Genomic DNA, 18,988 nt, shown 5'->3' with positions numbered 1-18,988 from the left:
ACACACACAAACACACACACACGAAAACAACCCATCAACTCAGTGTGCTTTATGACTTCAAAGATTCTCTTTTCTTAACCACAACCATATTTAGGTGTGTGTACACACAGACATACACGTATATACACACACACCTCTCATCTTTTTGAAACAGGATCTTGCGATGTAGCTTGGGCTGGTTTTGAACTCTCAGTCTTCCTGTCTCAATGTACTGAGTACTGGTTCCATCGTGCCTTGCTTTACCCCTTTCCCCTGGCACTTAGCGTCACAAACCCCCGCCCACGATGACTAGCCATCCTTCTGTGCTGCCCTCTCAGGAGGCCACTGTCCTCTACCAAACTCACTGTTTGTCTCCTCATTGCGCATGCTCTCACCTACTTCCTCCACACTTACACACTGGGTACTGAGAACAGCAGCAGAAAGCCATTGAAGCTTCCATGATTTATTCTAAATATAACTATTCATCCCATCAACTAATCTAAAGCATTTCCATACTTAAATGCTTAATCCCACTCAAATACTCAAGTCCTTCCATAAAAGTCTCAGATCATACCTTTGGCACCTGTAATCCTCTTTACACATTCTAAATGCTGCATCTTCCTTCATCCATCTGTTACCTCCAGTTTCAGAATAAAGTACCCATGCTTCCTAAAGTTAACTCAATACAACTCCTACATCCACTATTTCCATCTTAGTCCACTAAGTAAACTTCATGCATTCGGGTGATTTGTCTTCTTGAAGACCAGAGAAAAGGCAGGTTCTATAAACCAGGCCCTCCACACAAGTTCTATATACCAGGTCCTCCACTCAAGTCTTTGGCATACATCTAAAGACCTGTCTTGGTTTTTTGTTTTGTTTTGTCCCCACCCCATCCCCCTGAGACAGGGTTTCTCTGTGTAGCCCTGGCTGTCCTGGAACTCACTCTGTAGACCAGGATGGCCTCAAACTCAGAAATCCGCCTGCCTCTGCCTCCCAAGTGCTGGGATTAAAGGCGTGTGCTACCACTGCCCAACCTGTCTTGGTTTATACACGCATGATTTTTACATGGCATTCCTACACTAGATTCTTGGTTCATGACTCTAAACTGGTCTCTGCTTGTGTGAAGTCCACTCCTCTTGACCCAAATTTGAATATGCTAATTCTATCTTGGAACTTTCTAAAATGTTCTCCCACCTTATACTACGTCAATCCTTTCCTTCATATGGATGGATATCTTTCTCAGCTCCCCAGAAAGAGCTTTCGCTTGTCACTCTCTGCCTCAACCTGCTATCCCTAAGGCATCTGAACATGTGATTTCTTTTTTATTTTATGTATTTATAAAGCCAGGTATGGGTGGCTCATGTCTTTAACGTGAACACTGGGAGGCAAGAGGCAGGTGGATCTCTATGCATCCAAGGCCAGCCTAGTCTATGTAGTGAGTTCCAACACAGCCAGGGTTATACAGAGATGTTGAAATAATCTCTTTATGCACAGTGTAAAGGTTGTCTTTGTTTTATTCAAATGTTGATTTCTGTACTGGCACAGAGTTGAGTACAGGCTGGACCTTGGTACTGTTATTTTACTGGATAATCACCTGTCCTGAGTATTTTGTAAAAACTCTGCTCTATCACCTTCTGATTGATTTAATAAAGGCTCAATGGCCAATAGCAGGACAGGAGAGGAAAGGCAGTAGAGCAAAGATAGGAATTCTGGGAGGGAAATGGAGAAGGGGAGGTAGATTTGCCACCTAGCCATGAATGAAATCAGACCTATGATGACTGAATTGGAGGTAACAGGCCATGTGGCAAACACAGACTAGTATAGACAGGATTATTAAGTTATACAAGATAGTTGGAAACAAGCCTAACTTTATTATTTATGACTAACCAGTCATAAATAATAAATAATAAGTTTATGTGTCATTACTGGCAGATCCAGTAATAAGTCTACATGGTGAGTTCCAGAACACTGAAACAGTCTAACTGACACTTCCTCCTGCTAATAGCACTACAGCCCTAAGTACTGATACAGTCTAACTATGTAGAAAGACTCTGCCTCAAAAAACAACAAACAAAAACAAAAACAAAAACAAACACATTTCTATGTATGGGTATTTGTCTTCATATATATCTGTGCACATGCATGCAGTACCATGGAGAAGAGAGAGTGACAGATCCCCTGAGACTAGAGTTATGAACAGTTATGACCCACCACATGGGCTGGGACTTGAACCTGGTTCTTAACCACTTAGCCACCTCTCCAGCCCATATATTGCTTAATCAACACTTAAATTATCAGTCCAAATTATTTCATAACCACCAGTAAGTGTCCTACCAAATCTAGTAGTAGTGTCAACTACCAAGCCCACGTATGTATTCTCAAGTCTCTATTGGACCTCTTGGATCTTCATTCAGTACTTTTAACTCTTGCTAAATAATCTACCCTTGATATTCCTATTTAGTTTGTTTTTGTTTGTTTGGAGACTGGATCTCCTTATGTAGCCCAGGGTATCCCTGAATTCGCTATGTGAGTAGCAAATTCATTGCATCTTCCTACTTGAGCCAGTCTAGTGCTGGGACTACAGGTACAACCCTACACCTTGCCCAATGTCTCAGACCACTGAGACAGTCTAACTGACTGACATTTCCTCCTGCTAACAGCACGGCAGCACTCAGGCTTTTTTTTTTTTCTTTTTAAGATTTATTTATTACTTACTTTATGTGAGTACACTGCTGTCTTTAGACACACCAGAAGAGGGTATCAGATTCTATTACAGATGGTTGTGAGTCACCATGTGGTTGCTGGGAATTGAACTCAGGACCTCCGGAAGAGCTGAGCCATCTCACCAGCCCCCTTATTCCTGCTACTACTGCCAACTTACATCCTCAACACTTCACACTCTGCCACAGCCTTGTAAATGCCTTCCAGTTATGTCTCTATCACACAAGGAGAATGTCTTAAGATTCCATTCTTGGGTAAACCCTCTTCTTACTTCCCCAAGCAAAACTCATCAATGAAAACAAAATTTCATCAATGGTGCCCCACTATATCTTAAGTCAAGTTAAAGTTCCTTTGAGTTCCTCAAATTACAGACTATTCAATTATGCAACAATTGTAAAATAGGTAACTACACTGTAGAACAGTGACATAGGAGACCTGAGGGGGAATGAAAAGGAATAAATCACTGCTACGTGTAACAGAAATAAATCTCACAGCCAGGACCTAAGGAAAAAGTACAGAGCTAAGACTACAGTTATAAGAAGTTCAAAGTCATACAGAACTACACTGTTACAAAGAGATTAAAATAGTAATTGTGGTTTGGAGAACCACCTTCCTGCTTGGAGGTGACATATGGGGAGCTTATGAGAATAGAAAAAATGTTAGAAACCTCCTATATATTAAGCTAGGAGGTAGCCATGTAAATAAATAAAATAAGTCTTAAAACAAGTTTTAAAACATATTATCCTGTGTCTTTAGGATTAAAGCACTTTACTGGGCGTATTTCAATAAATAAAATGTTTTAACCCACTTTGGTCTGGATTTGGAGCTCTCCCTGATACTATTTTCTAGCTTTCTTCCTTTCCATTCCACAACATGAACCATAATTATAGATGCTTTAAACCACCAACCCCTAAACACATCCAGAATTGTCACTTCCAATATTCTCATCATTTGACCTATAGTCTTGCCTATCCTTCAAGTTCTAAACTACACATCAATTCCTCCACAAAGCCCAACCAAAGCTGTCATAGATGGATGCATATATTTTGTCCCCAGATAAATTCCTGAAGAAAATGGATCATGTGTTCATAAACATAGATGTATCCTTTCGTTGCCTACCATAAAACCTTGTACAGTATAATATACAAAGATTGCTAAGGAAATTCTGGAAGTCCATCAAGAATACCCTATAATCTAACCCTCCCATCCCAGTTTGCATATTTAATCATACAACAAATTATTAAACTCTTACTACATGAAATAAACTGTCTCTTGTAATGTGCCCCACTATTCTACACAAAAATTCAATCCAATTCAGCTGCTGTCATCTGAATCTAGTCACCCAGTCTCTCCATTGCAATCACCCCATGCCACCTTCTCATCTCTAATATTACTGCTGCTACTAACTCAAGCCCTTCTGAACTTCATTTTCAGCCTCCTAACTGATCTTCTTAACTCCTACCATACTGCCAATGCTATATGGTATATCTATTATCAGATTAAATAAATAAGCCTAGGGACATAACTCACTGGTAGAGCACTTGCCTAGGACTATAAGGGAAAAGAAAAGAATGTCAATCTGTCTAATATATAGTTCTTGACAGTTCTCTACTCAAAATTCTATAGCTACACATTAATGATATACTAACATACTTCAATATTATTGCTAACATACTTTCATCATCAAATCCCCACAACAACCTTAGTCAAAAAGGTACAATGATTATCAATCTCCTGATGAGAAAGTGGAGATTCAGAAAAGGAAATAATTCTCTACATAGGATGGGTAAATACAAGGGCTAAGACAAAAAACAACTTGTTTGCTTACAAAGCACAACACTAACTCACCAAACACAAACTACTTATCATCCATATTCTACTCAATTCAAACTAACTCTTCCTACTTTAAAACATAATATGCTCTACTCAGGAATTAACCCCTCTGTACTTAAACTACACAGGTTAGGATTATTTAGCAATTCATGAAACCCATTTCATACATGATAATTATACTCCTAACACAAAACCCCTGAGCCGGTTTTTTGGGGGAGAGGTCGTATTTTTCTGGGCATTGTGGCTCATATCTTTCATCAAAGTACTCAGGAAGCAGAGGCAGGTCAACTTCTTAATTAAAGGCCTAGTCTACATAGTGAGGCAGGGATATACACAGTGAGACTACATCTTTCTAAAAAGGACGATGAAGGCTGGAGAGATGGCTCAGCCATTAAAGGTTAGGCTCACAACCAAAAATGTAAAAAGGGAGGTGGGCACTAGAGGGATGGCTCAGAGGTTAGGGGAATGGGCTGTTCCTCCAGGTAACCTAGGTTTAATCCCAGCACCTACCCAGCAGCTCCCACCTGTCTCTAACTCCAATCCCAGGGGATCCAATGCTCTCTTCTGATCTCCAGGGGTACTGCATGAACATGGGTACAAGACACACATGTAGACAAAGGGACACCCATACACACAATGAAAGAGAATAGTATAAACTATTTTCTAAAAAGAGAACAGTATATACTATATTATAATAGCACCCACCTTGGTAAAGATGGTTTTGGTTATGATTTTTTGTTTTACATATATACATATTCATATACACATGTATTCACTGAGATATTATACCTTGTATTTCTTACTATTGGTCATCATGTAAATATTATACCATTCCCCATAGATCTTAAATATCTCATCTCCAATCTCTCCAACTAAAATGTTCTTTTTATTTTATTAATTTATTTTTCTCTTCTTTTTTGAGACAAGATTTCATTATGTATCTCAGACTGACTCTGGTAAGCCAAACTGGCCCAGAAAACTGGATATTCCTGCCTCTGTCTCTAAGTACTAGAGTTACAGATTGGCACCATTGCACCAGGCTTTCAAATTCCACTTATGCAGCACTGCAATGCAGTCAAATATATTCTTACAACTTCAGTAACAGTGGACATTTTCTTATGCCACATTTTGCTGTTTGTGGCATACCTATGATCACTGTATATTTGTGCACAAGTCTAGCTCCCTCAGAACATAACTCCCAAAGGGTTCATTCTTGATGACCTCTAACAATGCTTTTATATATGTTAAATGAAAATCATAGCTGGGCGGTGGTGGCGCACGCCTTTAATCACAGCACTCGGGAGGCAGAGGCAGGCGGATTTCTGAGTTTGAGGCCAGCCTGGTCTACAGAGTGAGTTCCAGGACGGCCAGGGCTACACAGAGAAACCCTGCTCGAAAAACAAAAAAACAAAAAAACAAAACAAAATAATCATGCAACAAATTGTCTGAAAGCCTTATCTACTAAATTCTGTTAACTCTCATACTTCAAGTAGTCTCAGCATCTTCTTCCTCAAAATAGCCCTTTCAAACAATCCTCTTTACCTCCCCCATCATTCCTCCACTGCTCATTAGACATTACTCACCATGACCATTTCCTTTCAGAATCACTTTTCTCCCCAATCTGATTCTCCTCTACCTTAGTTCTCATTCTCCAGCATCTAAACCGATCAATTGCCTCCTTTTGGAGGTAGGAGGTGAGAGGACAGCTTTCAAAACAGCTTCTCACTCCGTAATTCTAGCTAGCCTGGAACTTGCTATGTAGACGAGGTAACTGCCCCTCAAACTTGCAGCAATCTTCCTGCTCTGTGTGCCAGGATTACAGGCATGAGCCCCCAGCCATACTGACCAATTTTATACTTAAGGTATTTTTCTACAACTACATCTCCTCAACTTAAGTTCACTTCTTTCTAGTACACCGTTTTTATCAATCCTCTTAATTCTTGTTTGTATAAAAATGTATATAAGCCGGGTGGTGGTGGTGCACGCCTTTAATCCCAGCACTTGGGAGGCAGAGGCAGGCAGATTTCTGAGTTCGAGGCCAGCCTGGTCTACAAAGTGAGTTCCAGGACAGCCAGGGCTACACAGAGAAACCCTGTCTCGGAAAAAAAAAATGTGTATAAAATGGAAATTATAAATAAATGAATGAAACAAAAACAGAAAAGATAATTCAGCTCTCCTGAACTACCTACCTCATACAGTGTCCCATTCTCTTTTTTGTTCAACAGGCATGTGTCCATCCACTGCACATATGCCCTCAGATCTATTTGTCCCGTCTGCAATTCAGACAGTAGCTCTGAGAAGAGTACAGGAAAATGTCAGGATAACAGGCTAAATTGACTCATGCGTGTTTTTACTCAAAAAATCTTCAAGGTAGACTCAGAAAGTAACAAACTAAAAATTGCACTAGACAAAGATATAAAAGTCCCCACAGCTGTTACAGAGGGCTCAAAAATCTGCCCAACATAAGCTAATTCAGAAAGAAACAATTCAGTAGGAACAGATAAAAGAAGGCAAAAAGCATTCACATAGATCCACACTGTAGACTCATCCTATGGTTGCCCAAGAAACCTGGAACCCAGTGATTCCTCTCTGAAATCCCTTAGGAGTCTCACAAACATCTCAGCATTGTCCTCTTCTCTCCGTTCCCAATACTATTAACAAATATCCCAGTACCCTGAACTCTGGTGCTGCTGACAGGCTTCAAAACTCCTTGTCCAGCCAGGCGTGCTGGTACACACCTTTAATGCTAGTGCTTAGGAGGCACAAGCAGATGGCTCTCTGTAACTTCAGGCCAGCTTGGTCTACATAGAGTTCCAGGACATTCAGAGTTATAGCTACACAATGAAGCCTAACTCAAAATGCAAAACAAAGCTACCCCATACTTTTTAAAATTCACTCCAGCCATCCAATCATCTGATTTGCTTAATTAACACTTTGAACACTCAGTAACACCTGTATAAAGTGGCGCTAGGTTAAAAGGAAGTTGAAAAGGTGTCCCACAAAAGGTCTTAACACTACTACTACAAAACACTAAAAATTCTCATCTGAAAATATTTTTTTTAAAGATTTATTTATGTGAGTCCACTGTAGCTGTCTTCAGACACACTAGAAGAGGGCATCAGATCCCATTACAGATGGATGCTAGGAATTGAACTCAGGACCTCTGGAAGAGCAGTCTGTGCTTTTAACCGCTGAGCCATCTCTCCAGCCCAAATATTTATATGTTAAAGGATCCTATTAAAGCTAGTGAGACAGCTCAGCAGATAAAGGCACCCGATGCCATGTCTCACAATCTGACTTCAATTACTGAGACCTACAAGATTGGAGAGGACAGATTCCTGTAAGTTGTCCCATGACCTCCTCAGGTACTGTGGCGTGGGCATGCACACATCAAAATAAGTCATTTTTTTAAAACTTAAAAATCAATTCCTGGGCTGGAGAGATGGCTCAGCAGTTAAGAGCACTGATGGCTCTTCCAGAGGTCCTGAGTTCAAATCCCAGCAACTACATGGTGGCTCACAACCATCTGTAATGGGATCTGATGCCCTCTTCTGGTGTGTCTGGTGACAGCTACAGTGTACTTACATATAATAAATAAATAAATCTTTAAAAAAAAAAAAAAACAATAAAAAAAATCAATTACTGACATCCTAGCTCCTGAACTGCTCCACAACTGTTATTCTCACAAAAACTGTTATTCTCATAAAAAGAAAGAGAAAAACCTCATTATTTTTTAATTTTTCTCAAAATGAATTATATCAGATTTGGGATTTGGGGTAAAAAGGAACAGTCTCACGCTGTAGCTGTGGCTGAGTCAGAATTCAAAACCTTCCTGCCTCACCCTGCTCCTCCTGTAGCACTGAAATTACAGACCGATGGCAGCATGGCTAGCTAAAGATTCTTTTTTTACTCTGTTTTAATATGTATGAATGTGTATTGGTTGTGTGCATGGTGTATGTACCCATGTGTGTACAGGTATGTGCTTGGAGGCCAGAGAAAGAGGACATCAAGTATCTTGCTCCCTGCCTTATTTTTTTAGCCCAAGGTCTCAGTGAATCTGTAGCTGCTTAGGCTTTCAGTCTCTGCCTACCCCCAATCCCACCACTATCCTATACACAGGACAGGGGTTACAGGCATAGGTGAAACCACTCTAGTCTTCTCTATGGGTCTGAGGACTTAAACTCAGGTCTTCATGCCTGCACAGCAAGGGTTCTTACCCAGCGACATCTCCTACCCTTTAAATCAGATTCCTAAAACAGCTAGAGATAAGGAAATACAAACTGAAACAAGTGTCCTTCTCCAGACCAGATTAAACCACCCTCTGATTAGAAGAGGCCCTTGGATCTTACTCCTTCAACGCTTCTGTAGGGTGAGAGCTCAAATCTAACCTACTCCACCTTCTTCCATAAACGCAGAGTATTCAACTAAAGACCCTGTGTCCTCCATGCTCTCAAACTCAAACTCACAGAAACACTATTGTGTCACTTTGTTCTTTGATACAAGGTTTGCTATGTAGACCTAGCTGTCCTAGAGCTTCCCAAATGGCCTGAATCTCTGAGAGAGCCTCCTGCCTCTGCCTCCAGGGTACTGGGACTAATAATGCCCTCTAGCAATCATTCAACAGTTATTTATTAAAAGGTAAGCTGTTCAGTTTCCTCAAAGATTAAATAAAGTTGGAGTTCTAGAACAGGTTACAACCTAATTGACATTTTCAAAGAGAAAGCAAGGGAGAGAACTGATATAAATGAATGTGCAAAGAGAATACAGCTAGCCCAGTGGCAGAATCTTTGCCTACCAAGCACAAAACCCTGAATGTAATCTACAATACAAAATAAAGGGGGGGGGGAGTAATGAACAGAAGAAAATAGAAATATTCAATATTTACAACTACATGTGAAAGAAATCTTGACATTAATAGTGAGAGGAGTACAATTACTTAGACAAGATTTCTTAAAAGAAATAGAACAGTCTCTTCTTATTCCCCATATCTATAGTGCTAACCGCAATACTGACTCCATTCTTTTTACTACTTATTATTCTGTGTGTACATGTCACTTGCATGTAGAAGTCAGAGGACACTTTGCAGGAGTCAGCTCTCCCTTCTACTATGCAGGATCAGGACTTGAACTCAGGTTATCAGACCTGACAGCAAACACTTTTACCAGCTGAGCAATTCTACCAGCCCTATTAATAAAATGTAAAAGTTAGAGTGAGGGGCCAGGGACATGGTTCAGTGGGGGACGGAGTTCACTGCAAAGCCAGGTGACCCAAGTTTGATCCCACAGACCCACAAGGTAGAACTGACTCACTCAGGTTGTCCTCCACACTTAGACCATGGTGCATGTACACACAAAGACACACACACACACACGTGTACACACACATAATAAATCAGTCCAATTTAAAAAGTTATAGCCAGGCATGCAATGTGTGCCTGTAATCCAAAAGACTGAAGCAGGGGGGCAGAGGGATTCCAAGTCTAGGTAAGCCTGGACAATTTAGCAAGTTCCAGGACAGTCTGGAACTATTTAGCAAGGTCCTATCTCAAATGAGTGAGTAAACAGCACAGACCTAGAGAATGAACATTAATGGGTCATTTTAACACATTCCCACATTTCATCAACTAACCCTCTCCAGAAGACTGTCTAAGGATACTGCAACCTGGTAGGTAGTTCAAAGATGAACAAGCAATCAACACTTTCAAGCAACTCCTCATCTCTAGCCAGCAAAGCTAATGTTGCAAAGATGCTGGTTCCTACAAATCTTGTTTGAGTCCAAGCCTCCCTTTCCCATTTCACCCAATACTTCTGGCTACTTTAACAAAACCTTCTTTCCCTTTTTAAAGTTAGAAGTTTAAATCCTATTCTAATATAGTGGGAAGTCCAGAGATGCATGCTAAAGCAGTTGGTTTAAAACCTCTAAACTGAGTTTTTCAGCCTCTAAAACTCAAGGCTTAGACAGATAGGGCCATCGAGATGGTTCAGTGGGTAAATGTGCTTTGCTGCTTAATGATGCTGGCGAGCCAGACGACCTGAGTTCAATCCCTGGAACCTACATAAAGGTTGAGGAGAAAAACTAACTCCTAAAGTTCTCCTCTGACCTCCGCACACACTCACCTTGCTGCACACGTGCCCACACACATGCAATAATTTCTAAAATTTAAATAAAAGCTCAACTTAAAAATAAAATTTTTAATATCAAGGTATATCATTTAAAAGTATAAGATATCTAATACACAAAAATAACTGACGATCAGAATGGAGGATGAAGAATAAAAGACATCAATGACATTCATCCATTTCACTCAGGGAGAGCTGACTTCTGTAGCCATGATCCAAAGCGATGATGTCATTTGGTGAAGAGAGGAATGATGGAGCAGAGCATGGTGGCATTCTTCCATAAGCCAAAGACCAGAGATGATAAAGACCTACCAACCACTTGGGAGAGCCAGAGAAAAGCATGAACTACAGAAAAATTAATGCTTACAACTGGCAGCCTGTGGTAGAGGACAAACGTGGGGGAGAATATAAGACAAGGCAGCAGAGAGATCAATGTGATCAAAGTGATTATATACACATATGAAAATGCCATGCAGTAACCCATTATTTTGTATGAGTGTGATTTTACGGGTTTTTTTTTTTTTTTCATAACACAAGGTTTCTCTCTGTAACTGAGCCCTGGTTTAGCCTTGACTGTCCTGGAACTAACTCAGCAAACCAGGCTGGCCTCCAACTCACAGAGGTCTGCCTGCCTCTGCCTCCCAAATGCTAGGCTTAAAGGTGTACTCCACCTCCTGCTATGTGTTCATTCTCTTAAGGTGGAAGGTAAGAATCTGGTTAAGAAAAAATTATGGGCTGCAGTTGTAGCTCAGTTGTAGTGCTTACCCAACATGCAAAAAAGTCTTGAGTTCAACGAGGCCTTTCAGTCCAGCACTTGTTCCAGGCTGGCCTGATCTACATAATGAGTTCCAGGACAGCCAGGGCTACACAGAAAAACCCTGTTTTGTTTTGTTTTGTTTTTTTAAAAAAAGGAGTGGGCTGGAGAGATGGCTCAGTGGTTAAGAACACTGAGTGTTCTTCCAGAGGTCCTGAGTATAATTCCCAGCAACCACATGGTGGCTCACAAGCATCTGTAATGAGATCTGACGCCCTCTTCTGGTGTGTCTGAAGACAGCTACAGTGTACTTATATACATAAAATAATTAAATATATTTATTTAAAAAAAAAAAAAAAAACTTGGTCCCCAGTTCAGTTCCCAGCACTGCAGAAACTAGTTGTGGAACTCACACCTGTAATGCCAGAAATCAAAGCGGCAAAGGTTCAGACAGTCAGGGTGATCTTTCCTACATACTTAAGGGGCCAGCCTGGGTGACAGAAACCTGTCTCAGAACACCAACACAAAAGCTCACTGGACACGGTGATGTGGGCCCGTGATCCCAGCACCTGGGAGGCAGAGGCAAGCGAATCTCTGTTGAGTTTGAGGCCAGCCTGGTCTACAAAGCCAGTCCCTCCCTCCTCAGTCAGAGCTACACAGTGAGACCCTGTCTGGGGTGGGGGGCGTGGGGGGGCTTGCAGGGCACAGCAGGCAGCAGCCTATGAAAGCAAAACTGCAATGAACCCGTTTCATTGCTTTTCATTGTTAGGACAGTTTTTTAAAATTACATACATATTCATATTATTTGCATAAGAAACACAACATACTGTATTTGGTGCTCAGTACTAAAAGAAATGACAATACACAATACCAGTGCAGCAGAGGGAAACTGAACCACGAATACCATGACAGTAAAAACGGGTGCATCATGTCAAGTAAGCCCTTTTTAAAAATGGCCAAAGAAGCAGCTAATAATAAGAGTGCATCCTGCTCTTCCAAAGGACCCAAGTTCAGTTTCCAGCACCCACATCAGTCAGTTCAAAAATGTTTGTCATCCCAGCTCCAGAGGATCCAACATTCTCTTCTAACCTCCTTGGGTACCCTCACATCCATGGCATATGTTCACATAGACAAATACATATGCATAAATAAAAATAAGATCTTAGCCGGGCGTGGTGGCGCATGCCATTAATCCCAGAACTCGAGAGGCAGAGGCAGGTGAATTTCTGAGTTTGAGGCTAGCCTGTTCTACAGAGTGAGTTCCAGGACAGCCAGGGCTACACAGAGAAACCCTGTCTCAAAAAACAAACAAACAAAAAAAAAGACCTTTTTAAAAGTGAGCAAATCTAAATGCACTAACAGGAAAATTTCCAAGTTTTTTTTTAAATAAACAATTCCAGTTATTTCTATGAGAAAAATTATAATGAAAGAAAAAGGAATGAACGCACCTGAGTTTCCTTCCCCTCCCCCAAATGTCACCCCATCCTCCCCATTATTCTCTTTTCCTTCAACTTCCATGAAAAAGATGACACATTTAACATACTCGTCTTCTCTTCAGTTGAAATGATATCACAACATATTATGTAATTTCTCTTAATAACAAAAGGTGAATACTATCCAAATAGAATTTAACACATTGTTCTAGCCGGGCTGTGCCTTTAAGGAGGCACAGGAAGGTGGATTTCTGAGTTCCGGGCCAGCCTGGTATACAACAGCAAGTTCCAGAACAGCCAGAACTACAGAGAAACCCTGTCTCCAAAAAAAAAAAAAAAAAGCAAAACAAAACAAAAAGGACAAGACACTGTGCTCACCCAGTGTTCCTTCTTGGAAAATGTGGTCTACTGTGCATTCAGGGAGTGCAGCAGAAAGAACTTGGTTTCCTAACATAGGAACTGTCCCTCCTCATGAGACCTCGACTCATCCTGTCACTTCAGATTTCCTTAGGCATCATAACGACTCCTGACCTCCTTATAAGCTAAGATCAACAGATATTCTAGATGCTCTGCCTACATTTTGCTTGCAGATGTTATTTTCTTTAATAACATCATGCCTCCGTGAAAGAGTACACCCGGAACTGTGAATGGAAAAGGATCTCCCGCCAACCCGAGGTATAGAACTAGACAAATGGAACCTCCAAAGACCAGACTAGAATGCACCAACTCTTGACCCGGACAATTACAATCTTATGCCCTACAACCTAGGCTGAAATACGGCACCAGTTCTTCTGGTGGTACCATATAAGCTAGGCAGTGAAGAAGAACACCGCCAGGTCAAGTTAATTCCTATTCCACCGTCTGGTAGGACGGTGTTCATCCACCCTCCGGTAACAGACAATACTCCAAATCTGCTAAAATTCTCAACTCCGTGGCCTCAAGAATCCCCATAAGCCAGGCGGTTTCTCAAGGTCTCTTTCAAAGATTTTTCAGTTCACTAGTGCGGCACTAAAATATCTCAAACCAATCTACAGGCTAAGTGACTAAATTCTCAGTGACCCCCAACCAAGCGGGGACCCACACTTACCGGATGTCATCTACTGAAGAGCCCAAACAGGTTCCGAACTAGGCCACTCTGGCCCATCTGGAATAACTCTTTAGACCTTGGGCCAGCATTTGATAATTATGCTACATCTGTCTATTCTATTATGCATTCTCTGCTTCTTCTCCAATATTTAGCACTCCTCTGGCTTCAAACACTCTTCCTTCTATCCGTAGAAACTACTCTAGCCTTCTTCCCCTTGCCTTGGAAACGCTTCGGTTCTTTCCATAATGAAACACCTAACATATCTGCACAATGAACACCCTCAGAATCCTCAAGACTGCTCCACAGCCACCCCCGGCATTCCTCCACCTATCCGGCATCTTCCCCTCAGGCCCCTTTCTCCCCTTTCGCACTCCCACTCGGCTTCCTGCAAGCAATCCCCTTTTCACCAGCCCCTGCCCTTCCCTGCAGCCAAAGAGCACACCGAGGCAGCAGCGGCGACCGAGGCCTGCGGTGCAGAAAGCACTGCACCAAGACGGCGGAGAACCCCGGGGTCTGGCCGGCCTCGTCGCCCACAGCCTGGCACCCCGAGGCCTCCCCGCGTGCATCCCACCTTCCTACCCGACACCGGCCGCAGGCCTCGGAGGCCGCCCGCTCGCTCGCCTCCGCCGCCCCCGTCATTCTCCGTTCTCCAAGCCCCGACCCACCATCCTCGCGTCCCCCAGCCCCGCGCTCCCCGCGGCCTGCGCCCGCCGCCTCCCGGGCCGCCCCCCGGCCGGCCGGCCCGCCGCTCCCGCGGGTCACACCGTCGTCGCCGCGCTCCCCCCCCCCGACCGCGCGCCGCCCCCTCCCCTCCCCCGCCCTCCCGGGCCCGGGCCTGCCAGGCCGAGCGTTTACCGCGGGGCTGGCGCCGAGGCGCGCGGTCACTGACTGCAGGCGGCGGCGGCTCCGACCTTCCCACGGGCCTGACGAGGAGGGCGAGGGGGAGGGGAGAGAACTTTTGCTGTGGCAGCTCCGGCGACAGCTCCCACCCCTGCGCCTTTCTCCTCTTCCTCCCCCTCCTCCTCCTCCTCTTCCTCCTTCTCTTCCTCCTCCCAGAGCAGTCGAGAGGCAGACATGGCGCGGCTAGAGCGTCGCCGCGGTCGCCGCCGCTGCCGGCGCGGTGCATTGTGGGAAGCATCGCACACAGGAAGCGCTCCGGGCCGCCCGCCCTCGCTTGGCGCGGAGACCTGGCTGCGAGACCAAGCGTGGCTTTGATTCCGGCGCCTGCGTGTCAGCAGTGCGGCGTGGCCGGGGAAGCTGGGCCCCGCTCTGGGGGTCCCCCTGATGGGCCTGAGAGGAAAACGCTTTGAAATCGATCGGAGCTGAGAAAGCCACTGAGAGGGACGTCCTCCCCTTGAGGCTGGGTGCGAGCCTGGCACCCCGAGAAGTGAAAAATGGGAATTAAATTGCGGCCCAGGCCCTGGGAAGTGGAAGGGGCGGGAACGTAGATGAAGGGTTTAGCCAGGGTTTCTTGGATCTTTCTTTTATTCTCTTACCTAGCCTCTCCTCTTTTTCCGGAAGATGCTACCCTGCACCCTTGAAACTAGAAAACCTGGCTGGAGTCTGCAAACCGCGATGCAGGATGTGGGCACCGAGAAAAAGCATGAGATCCCAGTCAGGACTTCGTTGGGCCCAAACCACGGTCTGCATATCAGCAAAGACTTGGTTATAATCTCTGCATACCTAAGATTGCTTAGTTGAGCCATCTTTTGGCAGCCCTTCGACGACCTTCACTAAATCCTGGTTTCTTAGGAGCGCCCTCATTTAACACCAAGGCCCTTAGTTGCCTATACAAAGGGAGGGCTTACAGTTACTGACCTTTGTGCTCACACAAGGTCAGCTAACCTAATGTGCCCAGTGAATGTCGATCGGGTTATTGGGAACTCCTGAGAGATGGAGCACCTTCGTTAGGATTTCTATATCACAATCTCAAGGCTTTATTTTAGCACCTCTCTGCAATACTTAAACATAACCTTTGAGGTGAGAGGGAAAGGACACTAAAATATCTACATAACCATTTCTGGAATTCTCTCCTTGTCCACACCCACCTCCCCACCCCTTGAATGTTCATTTGAATAGGCTTTTTGGCCAAACTCCAAACTCCCGCATTATGCACTTGTGATGACACTGAATTAGATTACTGTCTGCAAGGTTAATATTCCCTCAGGCGTTAACCTTAGTAAACCGCGATGCCGTTTGAAGTAGCTGAGGCTCAGTTCAGCTGAATTCAAACACAGTTAACTAAGAAAAGCAGGGATGAGCCCACAGCCTCACAATAAACTCTACTTGAACCTTCTCCACTAAAAAAATATAAATTTTAATAAGATGACAGTGCATATTCTGAATGCTAATTGTAACAAAACAGTGATATAAGCTAGAGCAAGGGACAGTTATCTGGAGGACAGCCTTCTGGCAACTTCTAGCAACTGCAATGACATCAAATTCAGATGTATTTTTAAAAAGGGAAGAAAAAAAAAAAAAACCCTCTGGCAGCCAAGAAGCAAACTTTCAGGTTTAAGTTGTGGTAAAGCTAATAACTAGAAAGAGCTGAAAGCCTAGGGTTACACCCAGTGGACTAAGATGAATAGGGTTGCCACTAGGAATAGATCTCTTTGTTTCTGAAGATAATTAAGAGACAAGGAAGAAACAACCATCTAAAATGGGCAGAGTGAATAAGACTACTGACCATGACTTCAAAGTAAGAGTTATTGAAGGCTCTTGAAATACTTGCTGGTCCATTTTTTTATCCAGACTGCTGCTGCTTACCTTCCAATACCAGTCTAGCTACGCAGCTTGCTTCCTTTCCATCTGAATTTCTTTTTCCACTCACCTGCTTTAAAACAATGAGCCGGGTGTGGTGGCGCACGCCTTTAATCCCAGCACTCTGGAGGCAGAGGCAGGCGAATTTCTGAGTTCGAGGCCAGCCTGGTCTACAAAGTGAGTTCCAGGACAGCCAGGGCTATACAGAGAAACCCTGTCTTGAAAAAACATAAATAAATAAATAAAACAATGAGAGACAGCCATAAGGTAGTGCCGTTAATCCCAGCATTCAGGAGGCAGAGGCAGGGGTATCTCTGAGTCCATCCTGGTCTATAGAGCAAGTTCCAGGACAGTCAGGGCTACACAGAGAAACCCTGTCTGAGATGGCGCGGCATTTCAAAGCACTTGCTGCTCTTTCAGAGGGCCCAAGTTTCCAGAGCACCTGCGCACATATGTCAGATAATACGCACAAGCACACACCATGAATAAAAATAACTCTTTAAAACAAATAAAGGATCAGCAAGGGGGTTCAGCAGGTGACCACACTTGCTTCACAAGATAGCAACCTCAGCTCAACTCACACTAAAAGTAGATAGAACCAGTTCCACAAAGTTGTCCTCTTTTTTTTTTTTAAAGATTTATTTATTATATCTAAGTTCACTGTAGCTGTCTTCAGGTGCACCAGAAGAGGGCATCAGATCTCATTACGGATGGTTGTGAGCCACCATGTGGTTGCTGGGATTTGAACTCAGGACCTTCGGAAGAGCAGTTGGTTCTCTTAACCACTGGTTCACTTAAACCATCTCTCCAGCCCCAAAGTTGTCCTCTTAACATCCACAGGGGCACCCCTAATGATAAATTTTAAAAATGACTGTATACTTATACGAAGTTACAAATACAGGGCAAAACAACTCCTTTATCTCTTCACCCAGCTTCTCCCAATGGTGTGATATAAAACTATGGAGAAGCCGGGCGTGGTGGTACACGCCTTTAATCCCAGCACTCTGGAGGCAGAGGCAGGCAGATTTCTGAGTTCGAGGCCAGCCTGGTCTACAGAGTGAGTTCCAGGACAGCTGGGGCTATACAGAGAAACCCTGTCTTGAAAAACCAAAAAAAAATAAAAATAAAATAAAACTATGGAGAGCCATCAATAGCAGCAGATTGACAGGACCCTGTTACATAGTGTCCACAGAACCCGGCAGTATCTGTGACCTTTGACCCCATGTGCATCCTCCATGTGCAGTGGTGTTCAGAGGTGGGGCCTTTGTGAGGTGATTAGATCCTGGGGGCTCTAACCCTAGCAAGGGATTGCTAAAGCATCATAGTTTATCATATCACTGAGAAATAGAGTAGGAAGCAAACCCTGGTTGAACAAAACAGGCTGTGTGCCCTTGAAGGGTGTGTTTTATCCCTGGACACAGCCCTCTTCTCTCCTTAGCCATCATGAGCTGAGCAGCTCGCTCTACCACTTGCCATGGTCTTCTTCCTCACCATGTCCAAGATTTCTTTGGCACAAGCCAAAATCAACGTTCCTCCCTTATATCAGGTAGCTATTCTCCTTCTCTTTGTTACTATTTGGGTTTTTTTGTTGTTGTTTTCAGTCCTTTTAAAAATGCTAGATAAGCATAAATCATTTAATATATCACACACACATATGTCACATATATAATGCACACATGTGTGATGTATATATTTATGTGTATAATATGTATATATGTGTGTAATATATACATATTTTTTAAACTGGGGACTGAACCTAAGGCCTTATGCACTCTACCACTGATCTATAGCAAATACCTAATGGGACTTTTTCCTATTGGTGCCTTTACCTAAATGCAAGGCCTTTGAGAGTCATATAATTTGCCACACATGTCATATGTTCATTTGTTTCTATTGCTGAGTAGTGTTCTATTGTGTACACAAATATACCAGAGAATATATTCATCCATTCCCCATGTACATATAAGTTGTTTCTAGCTTATTTGCTATTATTACACAAACTGCTGTGGTCATTGTTATACAGATTTTGTTTTTATTTAGTTATGGGTTTTTACCAGTGCTGGGGATTAAGCCCTAGGCCTTTTTTTTTAAGGTTTATTTATTTTTTATTTATATGAGTACACTGAGCGCATGGGGTTCCATTACAGACGGTTGTGTGTAATTCCCACACCATGTGGTTGCTGGGACTTGAACTCAGGACCTCTGGAAGAGCAGTCAGTGCTCTTAACTGCTGATCCATGTCTCCAGCCCAACCCTGGAGCCTTATACATGCTAGAAATATGCTAGAGTCCCAGTCTGTGTA

General features: G+C 43.1%; 1 protein-coding gene across 4 annotated transcripts in view; it reads right to left on the bottom strand.

Annotated features, from left to right (window-relative positions):
- Znf148 (zinc finger protein 148) overlaps positions 1-15,001 on the bottom strand; it is a 122,983-nt gene extending 107,982 nt beyond the window's left edge. For 2 of the 4 annotated variants that reach the window (XM_021184867.2, XM_029470709.1), the window contains exon 1: positions 14,782-15,001. The gene's annotated coding sequence lies outside the window, so the exon portion shown is untranslated. Of the gene's footprint in view, positions 1-6,722; positions 6,827-14,781 lie in introns of those variants that run through there. The other 2 variants (XM_021184869.2, XM_029470707.1) reach the window with 2 other exon arrangements.
- Positions 15,002-18,988: the final 3,987 nt, after the last annotated feature.

Source organism: Mus caroli, chromosome 16 (genome assembly GCF_900094665.2).
Source record: "Mus caroli chromosome 16, CAROLI_EIJ_v1.1, whole genome shotgun sequence".
NCBI classification, from domain to species: domain Eukaryota; kingdom Metazoa; phylum Chordata; class Mammalia; order Rodentia; family Muridae; genus Mus; species Mus caroli.
The sequence above is the reverse complement of the archived record's forward strand: the minus strand, read 5'-3'. Positions and strand labels throughout refer to the sequence as shown.